This window comes from Solanum tuberosum, unplaced genomic scaffold (genome assembly GCF_000226075.1).
Source record: "Solanum tuberosum cultivar DM 1-3 516 R44 unplaced genomic scaffold, SolTub_3.0 scf00034, whole genome shotgun sequence".
Classification (NCBI taxonomy): Eukaryota; Viridiplantae; Streptophyta; class Magnoliopsida; order Solanales; family Solanaceae; genus Solanum; species Solanum tuberosum.
Genome location: NW_006238962.1, coordinates 281,747 through 298,090, shown reverse-complemented (window position 1 = coordinate 298,090; position 16,344 = coordinate 281,747). Strand labels below are relative to the sequence as shown.

Here is a 16,344-nt window from a genome sequence, read left to right as displayed (position 1 = left end):
TTTTAATTTTTTATTAAAACAAAACTCACATAGGGATATATGATCCATCTCATAAAGTTCAATAATATATTTGATACTTCTCACAAGTGATTTTTTTTTTTACTTTTTTATTTAAACGCTTAATTTCAGTCTTAAATATCTTATTTGTGGATTTATTTGCTTATCATTATCTGAATATTTTATTTTTATTTAATTTCTTATTTTGAAAAGGATGTAAAATAAAAAGAAAGAGTGAGAATGGAATAAAAGAGAGAAAAGAAAAAAAAACGAAAATTATTTTCTTTTGCGGTCATATTTGTAATTTTTTGTAGTTGTAAAAAGATCGACACATCTATGATAGACTTTACAAGAAAATGAGTTTGAGTTAAAATTATTTTGAATTTAATTTTATGAGTAAGTTTATTTTGTAATGTAAATTTTAAATTTTATATTCTAAATTTTAAATTTTGTATTCTAATTATCAATTAAATTTTGTATTCTTTATAGATTTTTTTATCAGAAAATTAAGGAGAAAAAAAAAACTGCATATGTATTGGCCTTTGACCATTTCGCAATATTTCTAAAAGAAATTAAAAGCCAAGTATGTATGGAAGTTAGAGAAATTTAAAAATTAGTCAATTTACTATGTATCGGAAAACTTTCTCATTTATTGAAGCATAATTAATGAGTAAATTAATAAGAAAAATATAAATTTGACAAAGAAGGGTATAGTTATCAAAAAATAAATCAGTTTATAGTGTGAACATGTATTTGGGCCATTATGGCCAAATTTTCTGGCCAAAAGGATTTTTCCATTATTAAAATATGGGAATATCAATCACTCAATGACAGTGAAAATTATGCTTGCACAAATCACGATTTTTTCCAAGGTGGTCCAAAAGTTGGGAATTTCAGTATTTTATTCACACGTCATTTCTTGTTTTAATAATTACAAATAATTACAAATATATTACTATCTGATACAGTCTTAATGAGTGTATCAGATTCAAATTTAACAAATATATTACGGTAGGTGAAGAAAAAAGGAAAATGGGAAATTGTACTATAAGGTGGGAGTAGTGGTGGCAAATGGGCAGGTTGGTCAAATTTGGGCAGGTTGAAAATGGGTCAACATAAAATGGGTAATAATTTAATCCGCTCATATTTGATATGGTAAAAATGGATTGGATAAGAAATGAGTTGGATAAAATACTAGTTTATCCATATTTTCATGAGTAAATAGTACTTACTTAAGAATTCAACATAAAGAAAATGTTTTAGTCTTTCTTTAGATGAAAAATGTTGAAAATGCTTCATTTAATTTTATTGTATCATAAAAGTAAAAAAAAAATCTTATAACTTTTCATTATAAAATACAATTATGAAATAACAAGGAGAAAATATTTTTAATTTCAAAGTAAATGAATATTTGCATTTTAGGACTAAAACATGCTTAATGCACTTTAAGCAATGTCAAGACTAATACATGATTTTCTTATTTTACACTATATTCTATTATCCAATATAAAATTAAACAAATAAAAAAATATAGTTATAAGTAACAAAAGAAATATACATTTAAAATATATATTTTTGAAGGACCAAAGACTTTACCTTTTCAATTATAGTGAAAAATAATTAGTTCTATAGAAGAACATAAAAAATAAGAGAAATTACAATTTTTTTTATTGATATCATAAATTTATAGTGAATAAAAGTTAGAAGTTTAACCCATTTGACTAATTCATATTTTACCCATATTTTTAAGAATTGAATATGAATATCAATCCATATTTTATCCATATAAAAAATCACTCATCCAATCCATTGAATATAGGTGAATTATTAAAATATGAATTTATTTTGTCGGCAGTAGATGGGAGCATCAATCACTCAATGACAAGGTGAAAATTATGCTTGCACAAATCACGATTTTTTCCAAGTTGATCCAAAAGTTGGGAATTCCAGTATTTTATTGAAACGTCATTTCTTGTTTTAATAATTACAACAAGACAGTTGTCTATTTCACTAGTTTCAATGCTTAGCTGTTAAAATCATTATTTACATAATATTATTTATAATATTAATATTTTAATTACAAATATATGCATAACAATATAATAAAATGCACTTTTTTTTTTAACGTGGAAAACGGTTTTATTTACTACTTTTTGGGGTAATGTGCTAATTTTATGAAATTGATAATTTACTATTTTACCTTTTGAATTTTCAAGCACAGTCCTATTATGATACGTTTTTTATTTTTTTAAAACACCTTTTAATTTCTCTTTCTTTCTCTCTTAATTTTTTATCATGAAATCATACCATTTAATTTTTTATTCTCTCACATATCGTCTTTAGTTTTTAATAAAATCTCCATCTTTTCTCATTAAGAATTTTGGTTCTTCTTCATACTTGATTTTTTTCTTCAAAATTATCTATATTTTGAGATAAAATTGTGTGTTTTTTTTTATTTATACGATCATGAATAAGAAAATTTCATGAATTCGTTTGTAGAACTAGTCTGGGTATTGACAGTCGAATTGCAATATTAACAATGACGTGTGTTTGAGATTAAATTTCAAGTTGAATGCATTCTCCCTAATCTTGTTATCGGTAGTGAAAGGTCTATCTATATTACTCCTAATTGACAAAAAGAAGGTAAGGAGAAGAGGTTCAACGTTGATTCGAAGGAGTATTCGTATGATAGTAATTTTATATAGAAGTTCATCTTAGAACAATTTCTTCCATCACTTAATCTTATTTTGAGAAATTAATTTGTCATACACTTAAATAAAAAATAATTGTTTTTTGATGATTTTTTTGGTATTTCATTGTGCCTAATTTTTAGTCTTTCTAGAAATTCTGAAAATAATATTTCTCAAAATGTGGTATTGTTCATTCTAGTGTTGGACCTGAAAGGTAATATTTGATATAAATTTTGTTGGTGTTCGTTGTGGTATAAAATGACTAGCTAAAAAAATATTTATAAAATTATTAACAAACATGCATTATATGATATAAATTATGGTATAAGAGTTGGTATTCAGGCAATCAATTTAGCAAGAATATATGCTGTAGTTTTTTGACGCCAGGGGCATCAATGTCCCAAAAATATGACGGAGGGTATCTCCATACCATTTACGATAGTTCGGGAGTATATTTGTCCTTTTTCCCCTATTCTTGCTCCCCCACTAATGAAGACATGCCAATTTATGTATTTATCGAAACATCAACTCCAAGAAAAATAAGTAAACTCCTAAATTATTATGCGTAAAAACCTACAAATAGCGACAAATAAAAGTTATCGCTAAATTTCAAAGTATTACACCTTAAGCAGAGCTGGATCTTCAAAAAGATAATGAAGAAAAAGAACATGTGAAAAATAATGTTGAAAAGGATATATTGGGAAAGATATATTTTCAATAATGCAACCAAGTAGGGGCGGAGCCAGCATATTCTCAGGGTTACGAATTTCTTTCGAAGGAAAGTATTATTATTTATATTTGGTTAGAATTATTTTTTAGGTATATACAGTAAATGTCGAACTCCATTCAACTAGTTCGTGCGTTTACTTACCAAGTGTATGATCGTCTCACATAATGTTTTATCTAAAATAAACTATAAAATAATATTTTCACTTATTAATTAGGTATTCTAAAACTTTATTTGGGTAGACATTGAAAACGTCAGTACAATAATTTAACTCAACTAACCCTTTATTTAGAAAAAACTTGATAACGTTAGATACAAGAACCAAATAACACGTGAATTTAATTTTAAAATGTTGTCTTCAGGTGATGATGGGAATAAATTGGGACCTCAATGGGCGTGCGACATATTAACTCAAAGAAAAATAGACGCATTTATTAGTTCAATCATTTATTAGGACGACTCAACCTACTCACACTTTGTTTGAATGGTTGTTACATATTGCTTTAGATTCTATTGTATTGTGTTGTATGGTATCGTACTGTATTGTTTTAATGGATATAATGTTTAGATATATTATGTCCTTTTTTGTCGCTATATAATGTCATACATTCATAAATTAAGTGATAAATCTATAAGAAAAGTAGGGTACGAGCTATGATGAAATGGTAGTATAAAAGATGAAATATAATTATTAAATAATAAATAAAGATAGAATAAGAAGAAAATACTAAGGTAATGATGCGATCACACCAAATCGGTTGTTACATAAAATGAGTCTTTTCGTTGTTAGCCAACGATACGATACAATAGAATTTAAGTAACAATCAAGACAAACATTGTATTTAAACTAACGATACAATACAATACAACAGGTAACAACCATCCAAACAAGGTGTTAATGTTGGAAAATATTGAAACACTTAATTAATATTATACAATAAAATCTTACTAAATTAATACTTGGTTAATTAATAACTTCTTTAAGATAATATTTTCTTCCGATCTCGACTTGGGCCAATGAAAAAAATTACCCATTTCGATAAAATATATTTTCAGAAGACTCATATATAAATATATGGTCCCAAATATTATAAAGTAATAATTCTTTAAAAGTACAAATATATCTAAAACAATTTAGTGAAATATGATTCCACTGTTAAAATTTAATCTCGTTGAAGCTCATCTCTAACTTTTCTTATTACATTCGCGGTGTTGTCTTTTCGAACTGCATCATAAATTGTGAAGAGTTCTAAATGTGATAAGTGTTTTCCTTACGTGTGATTGGTTCTAAATGTATTGTATCATCTTCAACTTTATCATCAACAATAACTTTTCAATGATATCCATAATTTCTTCTTAGCTCTGGACTTCTGAACATGTATCATTTTCATCCATCCAACAAGTTATTAATGTTCATTTTATTGCGATAACTAAGATCATTAATCATGACCTCAAGTTTATGAATGACAATGAAGAAGAACTTGTCAAAATTAATGTAGAAAAGAATATACATACGAGGAAAGATAGTTTTTCAATAATAAATCTCCTATTGATTACTATAATATAACATATTTATGTAGTTTCATAAACTAGAGTTTAGCGAGAATAGAGCGTACACGAATCTTATATATCCTACTTCAAAAGTAAAGAAGTTGTATTAGATAGACATTTGACTAAAAAAATAATTATCTAACAAAGTGGAAGTACAAGAAATAACATATAAAAAATAAATTATTAGATAGTAACAGAATGGAAACTACAACAAAATAATACAATAATTGAGGTACAAGAAACAACAGATGGTAACAAAAAAAACAAAACTGCAGGAGCAATATTATATACAACTATTAATATTAATATAAACAAACAACAAGACAGTGTATCCAGAGGCGGACCTACCTTATTAAGTAGGGGTGCACGTGCATCCGTTAACTTCGGAAAAAATCATGTGTATATATGTATATCTATCTTAAGAAACTGATAGAAATTAAGATATAATTAATAGTGCACCCATTCAAAACATATGAGTGTTCTTGTGTTGTTGGTATGAGGCACATGAACCACCCGTGAGACTAGGGTTCGAATCTAGCTAAAGTGCTAATTCATTATGTTTATTTTAAATTTTGCTCAGAGATCATATTTGGTGTATCCGAAGTCTTCAAATCCTAATTTATTGAACATCTACTAAATAAGATTCCAAATTATTTTGTATTCCAAGCATCTAAACATACAAAAAAAATCAAAACAATTCAATCATTCACTATCTGTATCCCAAACATATTAAAGATTAAAAAATGTATATTTTTACTTTAAAATATGGTTGGTGATTCTGTACTTTCATCTCCTTTGGGTCCTTCTGCATGTGAGAAAGATGTAAAATACTTCAATTCATTGAAGAAATAACTAGAATTATTGATGTCGTCCAACAAAGTGTCTTGGATGGGATATGACCCGAAACTCCCAAATTGAATATCTCAGTGACCGTCTAACTTTTGAACCCAATATTCAGATAGTAACTTATGAAGATTTTCAGGTGAAGATCCAACATACAAAATACGATTCATATCCATTTTCGAATCACTTCCAAACAATTTAAAGAATCAACAGTTAATGAATACCTGATCGTTGATCGTTTTTGTATTTCACCGATAATTTCAAAGTTCACAAAATCAATCGAATTCACTTCAAAATTTCCAATCAATTATTTCAAAATTTTCTTCCCTAATGGAACAATCGCAAATTAGTCAAATTTCACTTCGACAAATGTTGAAAATCTTTTTTTTTCTCAAAATGATGTTGAAAATCTTTTGAATGATTTATGAGATTTCTTAGAAATATAGAAGAATTTGATTTTAAAAAGGCAAGGTTTAAGTTACTTGAGAATATGAAAGAATGGAAGAAATCATGAGAGAGAAAAAGAAAGGATATAATTTGGGTAAAAAAATTGAGAGAGAGAGAAGTAAGTAATGGAGTCTTTTGTTTTTTCCTTTCACCCATAATGGAATCAAAAAGTGCGTCTAATTTGAGAAATAAAAGAAAGGTAAATTTTCTACTATTGTTGTCCTTAAAAGAAACTTGACAACTTTAAAGTGACCACACTTGTTTTATTGAGACCACAATGAACATTTTTTTTCTCATTTGGTATCCGGTAACTAATTGAATCTCGATTAAATTTAGATAGGGGTGTCAATGGTACGGTTTAATCGGTTATTTTTTAAAAATTATACTGTTCCAATTTTTTGGATATTTTATAATATATACCAAAAATTAATTTTTTTAAAATCATCCCAATCGTATCGGTTTCTCTTTGGTATTCGTACGATTTAATTGATTTTTGTTATTTTTTTATAGTCTACCCAAATGAAGTTGGAACACATAATTAAGTAAAATATTTTTTTTTGTAGTTTATTTTAGATAAAATATGATGAAAACGTAATTAAGTAAATATAAATAATATACTAATTTTCTTTTACACGAGTCGATCACACAATTCAATAATTATAATATTTTTTGTTTAGGGCAAAATGTTAGTAGCTAGATAACAGTGCGGTGTTTTTATGTCCGTTTATATTAGTATTCTCTTGTTCTTTTTTGTTAATAGTTATCTGTGTTTTATTTCTTGTACTCTGATTATTGTATTATTTTGTTGCTATCTACTATTAGTTGAATACATGTTGAATCTAATATGTTAGAGTACTATTTATTTGCCTTTTAGGGTGTGTTTGGTATGAAGGAAAACATTTTCCGGAAAATGTTTTTTAATTTTTTCATGTTTGGTTGGGTTAAATGTTTTGGAAAATATTTTCCAAATCAACTCATTTTTTTCAAATTTAAGGAAAATGACTTCCCTTCAAAACTTACGGAAAACATTTTCCAAAACTCTCTTCCAACTTCAAATTATAATTATTTTTTTGTTTAAAAAAATAATTTATTTTTACCCTACCCTCAAACCAGCCCCCAACCACCCCCAAAAAAATAATAATTTAAAGCTTGTTTTTGCCTTTTAGGGTGTGTTTGGTATGAAGGAAAACATTTTCCGGAAAATGTTTTTTTAATTTTTTCATGTTTGGTTGGGTTAAATGTTTTGGAAAATATTTTCCAAATCAACTCATTTTTCTCAAATTTAAGGAAAATGACTTCCATCAAAACTTAAGGAAAACATTTTCCAAAACTTTGTTCCAAATTCAAATTACAATTATCTTTTTGTTTAAAAAAACAATTTATTTTGTCCCTACCCTCAAATCATCCCCAACCACCCCCAAAAAATAGACTGAGGATGTGGACACATATTGATAAATGTTTGAAAAATTAAATGTCTCAATCGGTGTAGTGTGAAAAACTAAATTGTAATATTTTATTATATTCCGCATATATCCTGATGCATCATTTAATTCATTGAAAAAGGTGGGTGGCTAATCGGAGCTCCGGCGAGCTATTCGCCGGAGAAGAAGATGAATAGTGAAACCGTTTGTTAAATAAAAAATCTGAAAATTATTCAACCTTAATCTAAAAAATTATCCATCACCCTTGAAAATTTAAAATCACTCATTCTACGAAACTACAGGTTCAAAATCATGGGCTAATTAAATATCTGTGATTCAGTGAATTAATAGACTGCGCTAAAATAAATGTAATTAATGAGACATATAAAAAAATGTAATTTAACGAAAAATGATGGTTTAATAAAACTAAATAATATTTTATATTCTGACAAAATATTAATAAGCAAAATTAACTAATAAAAATTCTTATATTGTGAAAAACAAGGATAATTATGGATAAGTTATAGAGAATTTTAGAAATAGGAAACATAATAAGCCTCCATAGTTATAGTTTCAATCAATAATTGCGTTCCATAGATATAATTATGTTTGCTAATTTTCTCCTCACCACCATGAAATCACCGTTTTCGACAAAAAATATTAGTTAATAAAGATACAACACACCACCATGAATCTACCAAAAATAGACTTAATTAAGTTGTAACAAGATAACAAATGCAACTTTATTATATTACCAAATCCAAAATGACGACGACGATAACAACAACAACAATAAAGTAAATAAAAATTGCCAAATCTTAGAGACCTAAACTCTAAAACTGAAAGAAATCCTTGATATCATTGTCACATTCAAATAGATGCATATAGTCTTCCTTCAAATCCACTTGCACACAAATCCCATTGCCACATTCTGCATCATACAACCAGCAAACTTGATCATGTCTTGACCCAAAATGCATCAAACATGGCTTTCCCCAACCAAAATCAGCTTCTTGTATAGGAAATTTACACAAACTTGAACTTACGAACCTATCAACTTCATCACTTCCTCCCCAATCTTGTGCTAGAAAACTTTCATTATATATATTTGACACCGCGAACACTATGTCCTCCGGTGAAGTCTTGTCACAAGTAATAATAGTTTCCTTCACAGTGTCATGAATTACTGTCACGAATTCGTGCAACTCCATCTTGTTCTCCCCAGGTATGAATTTTATAGGGGCGTCAACTCCAAGATTCCCAAAAGATTTTTCTACTTGAGGTAAAGAAATCAACCTAGTGCGCAAGTTAATTGGGATGTTCATTAGAGAACGTCTTAGATATCCGTGCTTCTTTTTTGAAGCAAGGATTAAAGCCCTCCATAGGAGGGCCATGATCATTTCAACTCTTGATGGCTTAAACCACCGACTTCTTTTCTTAGCCTTGAAATGGAATCTTCGTTGATGTATAGCCTTTTGGCTACTAATTTAGACTCCACACGATCTAATGGAGGAACACGAGGCAAGAGAAGCTTCGATAAATCTCTCGTTGGGAAAACATCAACCAAATTAAAGCTCATGAAATCGATCTTCTCTACAGGAATCTCAAGTCTACATACTTTGGACCACTCGTTGATAACAGTAAAAATTGAGTAACCATCCATTGCAATGTGCGCGTGGCTCATGGATAGAGCCAAGCCACCACACTCGAATTCTGTAATTTGGATAATGACAACTGGCATGGCGAATAAGTTGGATGCATCTACATTCCATGAATCTTGAGGCCAATAGAGCAATGAAAGGTTGACATCCTTACGTGCTTTCTCAAGAAATTCATTGAGTTTACTATTCACTTTTGCTTTTATAAATTTAACCCCTTGGTCCTGGCAGGATATCGAGTTATCCTCGGTAAATCTGCCAGACATAGGGTAAACATGAGTTAAAATCCTAGATAAGGATTGCTCAAGTTGTTCTTCATGAGCTGAAAAATTAATGTTGTTGGTAGGAGGATAAAAAAAACAAGAGGTATATGTGTCTCATCAGATAATTGATCAAAGAAACATAACTTGTAATTTTGGAGATGATTTGGAGTTGGTGAAGATGGTTTTATGAATTTTGTGGATATAATTTCAACTTCCATGTTTTCTTTTTGAAATGCCAGATGTGGTAAAATAGCAAAAGAGAGATTAAGCAAACAAGTGAAGAAGCTAAGATAAGATATATAGTGGCACTTCACTCTTCCCCTTTATATAGAAAAAAAAAAAAGATATGGGTTTTCTATTTATCGATTTTTGATAACCATCCAGTTTAACCAACAAAAAAATAAATATATGACTTCTTTAATAATTTGGCGCGACAGGATAATAATGTAACTTTACATAATGTTTATAATTAAAATAGAAGGGATAAGGCACAAGTACCCCTAGACTATGGCCGAAATCTCAAAGACACACCTTAACTAATTAATGTAAAGTCCTATTACCCCCTAAACTCATTTTTTGTTTAATTTTATACACCTTTTGACTTACGTGGCACACTTCGTGACTCCACCTAAGTGAGGCGCGTGGGAGACGTTTGGAGGCCACATAGGTCAAAAAGGTGTACAAAATTACAAAAAAAATAAGTTTAGAGGGGTAATAGGACCTTAGTTTAGTTAAAGTGTGTCTCTGAGATTTTGGTCATAGTCTAAGGGGTACTAGTGTCTTATCCCACAATATTAACTACCATGAAAATGAAAAAAACTATACAAGTGCAATACAAATAAAGAATTAGGATAATAATGTGAATTGAAAGCTAAAGGGCAAATGAAAGGTAGTAACCAGCAAAATATATATATTGATATAAATATTTACTATATTTTTGTAGAGGTAAGTGAGGAAATGACTACCGGGTTATTGGTTTACTCAATAATCCAAAGCTAAAAAAATCAAAATCAAATTGATAATTCAATATTTATTTTTTTATAATCATTAAAAACTTGTTAACTCAATAACAATAAACTAGACAAACTAGAAAGATGACAAAAAAAAACATAGAAAACTCTAAAAACTTAGCAAATGCCTTAACATCATGGTCCAAAAAAAATAAAATCCATAAGTATTATAACTCTCAGCAAGTGCTTGAAAATGAGTTTCACGCTTTTTTGATTACAGTAACGGCTGCAATTGAATTCGCTCTTGATTTCCATTGGTAAAAGCCTTGATATCACTTTCACATTCAAATAAACTCATATAACTATCCTTCAAGTCCACTTGCACACAAATACTTCCACATTCTGCATCATACATCCAACAACTATGAAAATTTCTCAATCCAAAATGCATCAAACTCGGTTTTCCTCGACCAAAATCAGCATCCTTCATCGGAAACTTACACAAACTCGAAATTATACACTTGTCAACTTCATCATTGTCAGTTCCCCATTCTTTTGACGAGAAAATTTCCTTGTATGAATTAGCCACAGTCGTGATTATGTCATCAGCTGAACCTATAGCACAAGCATCAATACCTTTTTGTACCGAATTCCTAATCAACGTTACAAAATCATGAAGCTCCATTTTGTTCTTCTCGGGTACAAATAGTATTGGAGCATCCATTACATTATTCCCAAACGCGTTTTCTTTTAGAGGTAATGAGATTTTTCCGCGTAAATTCACTGGGAAAAACACTAATGAACGTCTCAAATATCCGTGTTTTGCTTCTGAAACACAAATTAAAGCCCTCCATAAAATTGCTGTAATAATTTCAACTCTTGAAGGCTTAAAGCATAGTTCCCCTGAATCTGTCGCCCCTGTTAAGTTGTCTCTGAGAGACGATATCGTCTGTTCATTAATAAAAAATCTCTTAGCTATAAATTTTGCTTCTAATTCTACATCTTTCTCTGTAGGATATATATATAGAGAGAGAGAGAGAGTGTTTTCAGAGACCACTAGGTGTCGTGGCACCCCCACGGGTACCCATAGATCCACCCCTGAATGCAAGTACAAAGTAAAAAGGTGACATATAAAAAGGGACGAAGGGAGTATTAAACACTTTATTTGGGTAAACTTTGTAAAGGTGTTAGTACATACAATAATACAACTCAACTAACCCTTTATTTTAGAAAAAACTTGATTACATTAAGATACGAGAATCAAATTTGGACCTCAATTGGCCATGTGTATTGGGAACTGACAATGATGAAGTTGACAAGTGTATAATTTCAAGTTTGTGTAAGTTTCCTATGAAGGATGCTGATTTAGGTCGAGAAAAACCGAGGTAATTTAGAGTTTTCTATGCTTTTTTTTTGGTCATCTTTCTAATTTGTCTAGTTTATTGTTATTGAGTTATTGGGTTAACAGGTTTTTAATGGTTTTATAAAAAAATAAATATTGAATTATCAATTCGACTTTGATTTTTTTAACTTTAGATTATTGAGTAAACCAATAACCCGATAAGAAGGTAGTCATTTCCTCAATTACCTCTACATAAATATAGTAAATATTTATTTCAATATATATATTTTAATGGCTACTACCTTTAATTTGCCCTTTAACCTTCAATTCACATTATTGTCCTAGTTCTTTTATTTGTATTGCACTTGTACAGTTCTTTTCATTTTCATGATAGTTAATATTGTTCTATTTTAATTATGAACATTATGTAAAGTTACATTATTATCCTGTCGTGCCAAATTATTGAAGAAGTCATATATTTATGTTATGAGCATTTTTTTGTTGGTTAAACTGGATGGTTATATATCAAAAATCGATAAATAGAAAACCCATATTTTTTTTCTATACAAAGGGGAAGAGTGAAGTGCCACTATATATCTTAGCTTCTTCATATCACTTGTTTGCTTAATCTCTCTTTTGCAATTTCACCACATCTATATACTCATGGCATTTCAAAAAGAAAACATGGAAGTTGAAATTATATCCACAAAATTCATAAAACCATCTTCACCAACTCCAAATTTACAAGTTATGTTTCTTTGATCAAATATCTGATGAGACACATATACCTCTTGTTTTTTTTATCCTCCTACCAACAACATTAATTTTTCAGCTCATGAAGAACAACTTGAGCAATCCTTATCTAGGATATCAACCTTTCATTCCTTTGTTGGCCTCAAGATTCATGGAATGTAGATGCATCCAACTTATTCGCCATGCCAGTTGTCATTATCCAAATTACAGAATTCGAGTGTGGTGGCTTGGCTCTATCCATGAGCCACGCGCACATGGAAATGGATGGTTAATTACTCAACTTTTACTGTTATCAACGAATGGTCCAAAGTGTGTAGACTTGAGATTCCTTTAGAGAAGATCGATTTCATGAGCTTTAATTTGGTTGATGTTTTCCCAACGAGAGATTTATCGAAGCTTCTCTTGCCTCGTGTTCCTCTAGAAGATCGTGTGGAGTCTAAATTAGTAGCCTAAAGGCTATACATCAGCGAAGATTCCATTTCAAGGCTAAGAAAAGAAGTTGGTGGAGACTTATGCTTTAAGCCGTCAAGAGTTGAAATGATCATGGCCCTCCTATGGAGGGCTTTAATCCGTGCTTCAGAAAATAAAAGAAGCACGGATATCTAAGGCGTTCTCTAATGAACTGTAACACCCCAGAAAATTTTTGAGCTAAGACTTGAACCGTCCTTCGTTGTGGGTAGGATTTAACCAAGGAATTTAAAATTTCTTAAGTGTTAAATTCACTAGATGTAGCACCTTGAGTTCGAAAAAGAATTAAATTGGAAATAGCAAGATCTAAAATTTTGCAAGTTATGCTTAAGTATGAGTTTTGGGTTGACTTCAAACGACCATAACTCCTAGCTCATGATGAGTTAGGTGTACTACCAGATACCGTAGGAAAGACCTTTGAATTATCTTTCCAACGCCGCCAATTTTGCTCAGTTTCGATATCGTATGAGGGAGATATGTTTATTCGAAGTTGGGCTGTCTAGATAAGGAAAGTCAAAACCGGATTCTAGAGGGGTATTTTGGTCTTTTCCTTACCCAATAAGATTTAATTCGTTTTTAGTAATATTTTAAGGGTCTAATCCTATTAGGTTCAGTTTTATAATCCTAAAAATTAGCCTAGGGTTTTAGTTGAGAGTTCAAGAAGAGAAAAGAAGAAGAAAGAAGAGGAGAAATAAAAGAGAAAGGATTGAAGCGTTCGTCGAAATTCTTAAGAGTTGTTGCGGATTTTCGCCATGGGTTTAATCCCTAAGAGGTATGTAAGCTTCCATAGTGTTGGGTTTGTTCACCCACACGCCAATCATATTATTTTTCAGCGAAATGTCATTCTTGAAGTTGAAAGATTAGAGTTTTATATATTTTTAGCGGCAACTAACACTCTTTGTATATGTCCCTTAAGCCTTTAGCGACATTGGATCTAATGACACTTAACTAATGCCGTTAAAGACTTTAGCACTCTTTATTAATGTGTCTATTTATTCCGCTAAAAAATATTTTTGTTGTAGTGTAACATTTTCAAAGTTTGTCCAAATAAAGTGTTGATTAAATAATCAAGTAAACTTTTTTTTAGTTTTGTATTAGATAAAGCATGATGAAAACATAATTAAATAAATATAAATAATATAGTAATTAATTTCTTTTCTTTCTAGGACTTGTATAACTCTCAGCTATTATAACCTTTGTTACATGACCCTCTGTCCTTCAAATAGTCACTCTGTGGTAATAGGCTACAAATCACATGATGTAAATTGTACTAGACAAGTTCTATGCAACATGCTCAACTTAGAAAACATTGAGGGGAAGTCGATCCCGAATCATCCATGTGATGGACTATCCTCCAAATCAACTGAGTCATCCTGAAGGACCATATAACAAATTAAATTAAGCTTTTACATGACACTATCACATACATTATGTCATTGTGTATTTCTTTTACAGCTAAGTACTGTTGAAACATCATTGTGATTTTTTTCTTTGTTTTCTTGTTATTAAAGCAAGAATTTACATGTGAAATATATTGACCTTGGCTTTTATCAATATATTGTAACACTTTGATCTTGACAAATTGAATATTTATGTTCATCAAAATCTTCAAGTTGTTGTACCATAGAATGAGTAATGGAAAAGTTGTTTTTGGGATAAAATAGAACAAAAGGGACGTGTTTTCTTAGCAACTTGATCAAAGTAAGATAATTTAACTTGAATTTGGCTAGCTCAAGAAGAAACTGTAAACAAAACTTGCATTCTCACTTGTATTTAAGTAGAGAGCGGAGAATCTTAGTTAGCTTAGTTAGTTGAGTATACAAATTTTCACTTTGTTAGTGAGTGATTGATGATACTCCAACCTTGTAATACGCTTTTCCGTTTCTCTTTTTTCGTCACCTACCCTTATTTGTCAAATTTGGATATGATACACTCGTTAAAAAAAAAATTGACACGATATTTTAATTAGCATATTATCCCTATTAATTGATATTTAGTATTAAATCTTGAAAAATGATTTGGAGAAAAGTAATTAAAACTAAAGGTAAAACATGGAAACATAATTATTTACTCTTGAAATGTGAAAAATGACAAGTAAAAGTGAACTGATCTAGGGAGTATATTATTTCCAGTTCAATTTGTTTGTCATATTTTTACTTGATACAAAGTTTAAATAATTTTTTTTTTTGAATCTTGTGATCTTAAATATGTTACGTGAAAAATTAAAATCAAGAGTACAGTTACTAATAAATAAAAGAGTCTTTTTTTTCATTTTTCAAACGAATAAAAATGAAAAGTAGCACATACGAATTGAAACTGAGAGAGTACCTAATGACTTAGATAACCTGTTCATATAATATATAATAATTATATATAAATTCAAACCAAAAATAATATAATAATTGATGAGAGAATGCACATATTAATTAAAAAAAACTCAAATATGCTATCAAATTTTGAGAAAAAGCTTATCTATGTCATTTGTTAAGAGTTTAGCTTATCTATGCTATTTTTGTTTGAGAAACGGTTCATTCATGTCATTATTTGTCATTAAATAGCATAGATGAGCCAAACATTTAACATATGACATATATGAACCTTTTCTCAAAGTTCAAGGACATATTTGTGCCTTTTTCCCTTTTAAAAAATAATTTAATAAATGACGTGACTGAAAATCATAATTGACCACGTGTCAAAAATGGGTTTTCATAATTGACCATGTGTAAAAAATAGTTTTGTAAAATGGAATTGGTTTAAGTTAACAAATAATGTCATAAATGAGTTGTTTTTCAAAAGTAAATGGTATAGATGAAGCAAATTTTTAACAGATAACATAAATGAGCCTCTTCTCAAACTTTAATGATGTATATGAGTCTTTTCTCTATTAACAATAATAATTAATATTATATCTGATATCAAATTTTAAATATTATATTAGAAAAATATACTAGTACTTATTAACATGGATAATAAACTAGATGCCTAAAATTAAATGATGAAGAGAGAAATGAAATGACAAAATTCAAGTAGAAAAATATAGTCTAACAATAATCGAAGCTAATTTAGTTTAAAATTTTAGAATTTGTTTCCTTTGACTTCCTTGTTTTCCCATTGCCTTTTCAAGAGCTATATGAAAATCTTTAAAAGGTACCATATCCATCCTGTAATAAATTTAATTAAAAATCAATATTGCTACATTGTTCATTTTAAATTCAAAATAACTTCTTTTTTTTA

At 29.4% G+C, this 16,344-nt stretch overlaps 1 pseudogene; it reads right to left on the bottom strand.

Annotated features, from left to right (window-relative positions):
- Positions 1 to 8,389: 8,389 nt before the first annotated feature.
- On the bottom strand, positions 8,390 to 9,903 carry LOC102597161 (pelargonidin 3-O-(6-caffeoylglucoside) 5-O-(6-O-malonylglucoside) 4'''-malonyltransferase-like; annotated as a pseudogene).
- Positions 9,904 to 16,344: the final 6,441 nt, after the last annotated feature.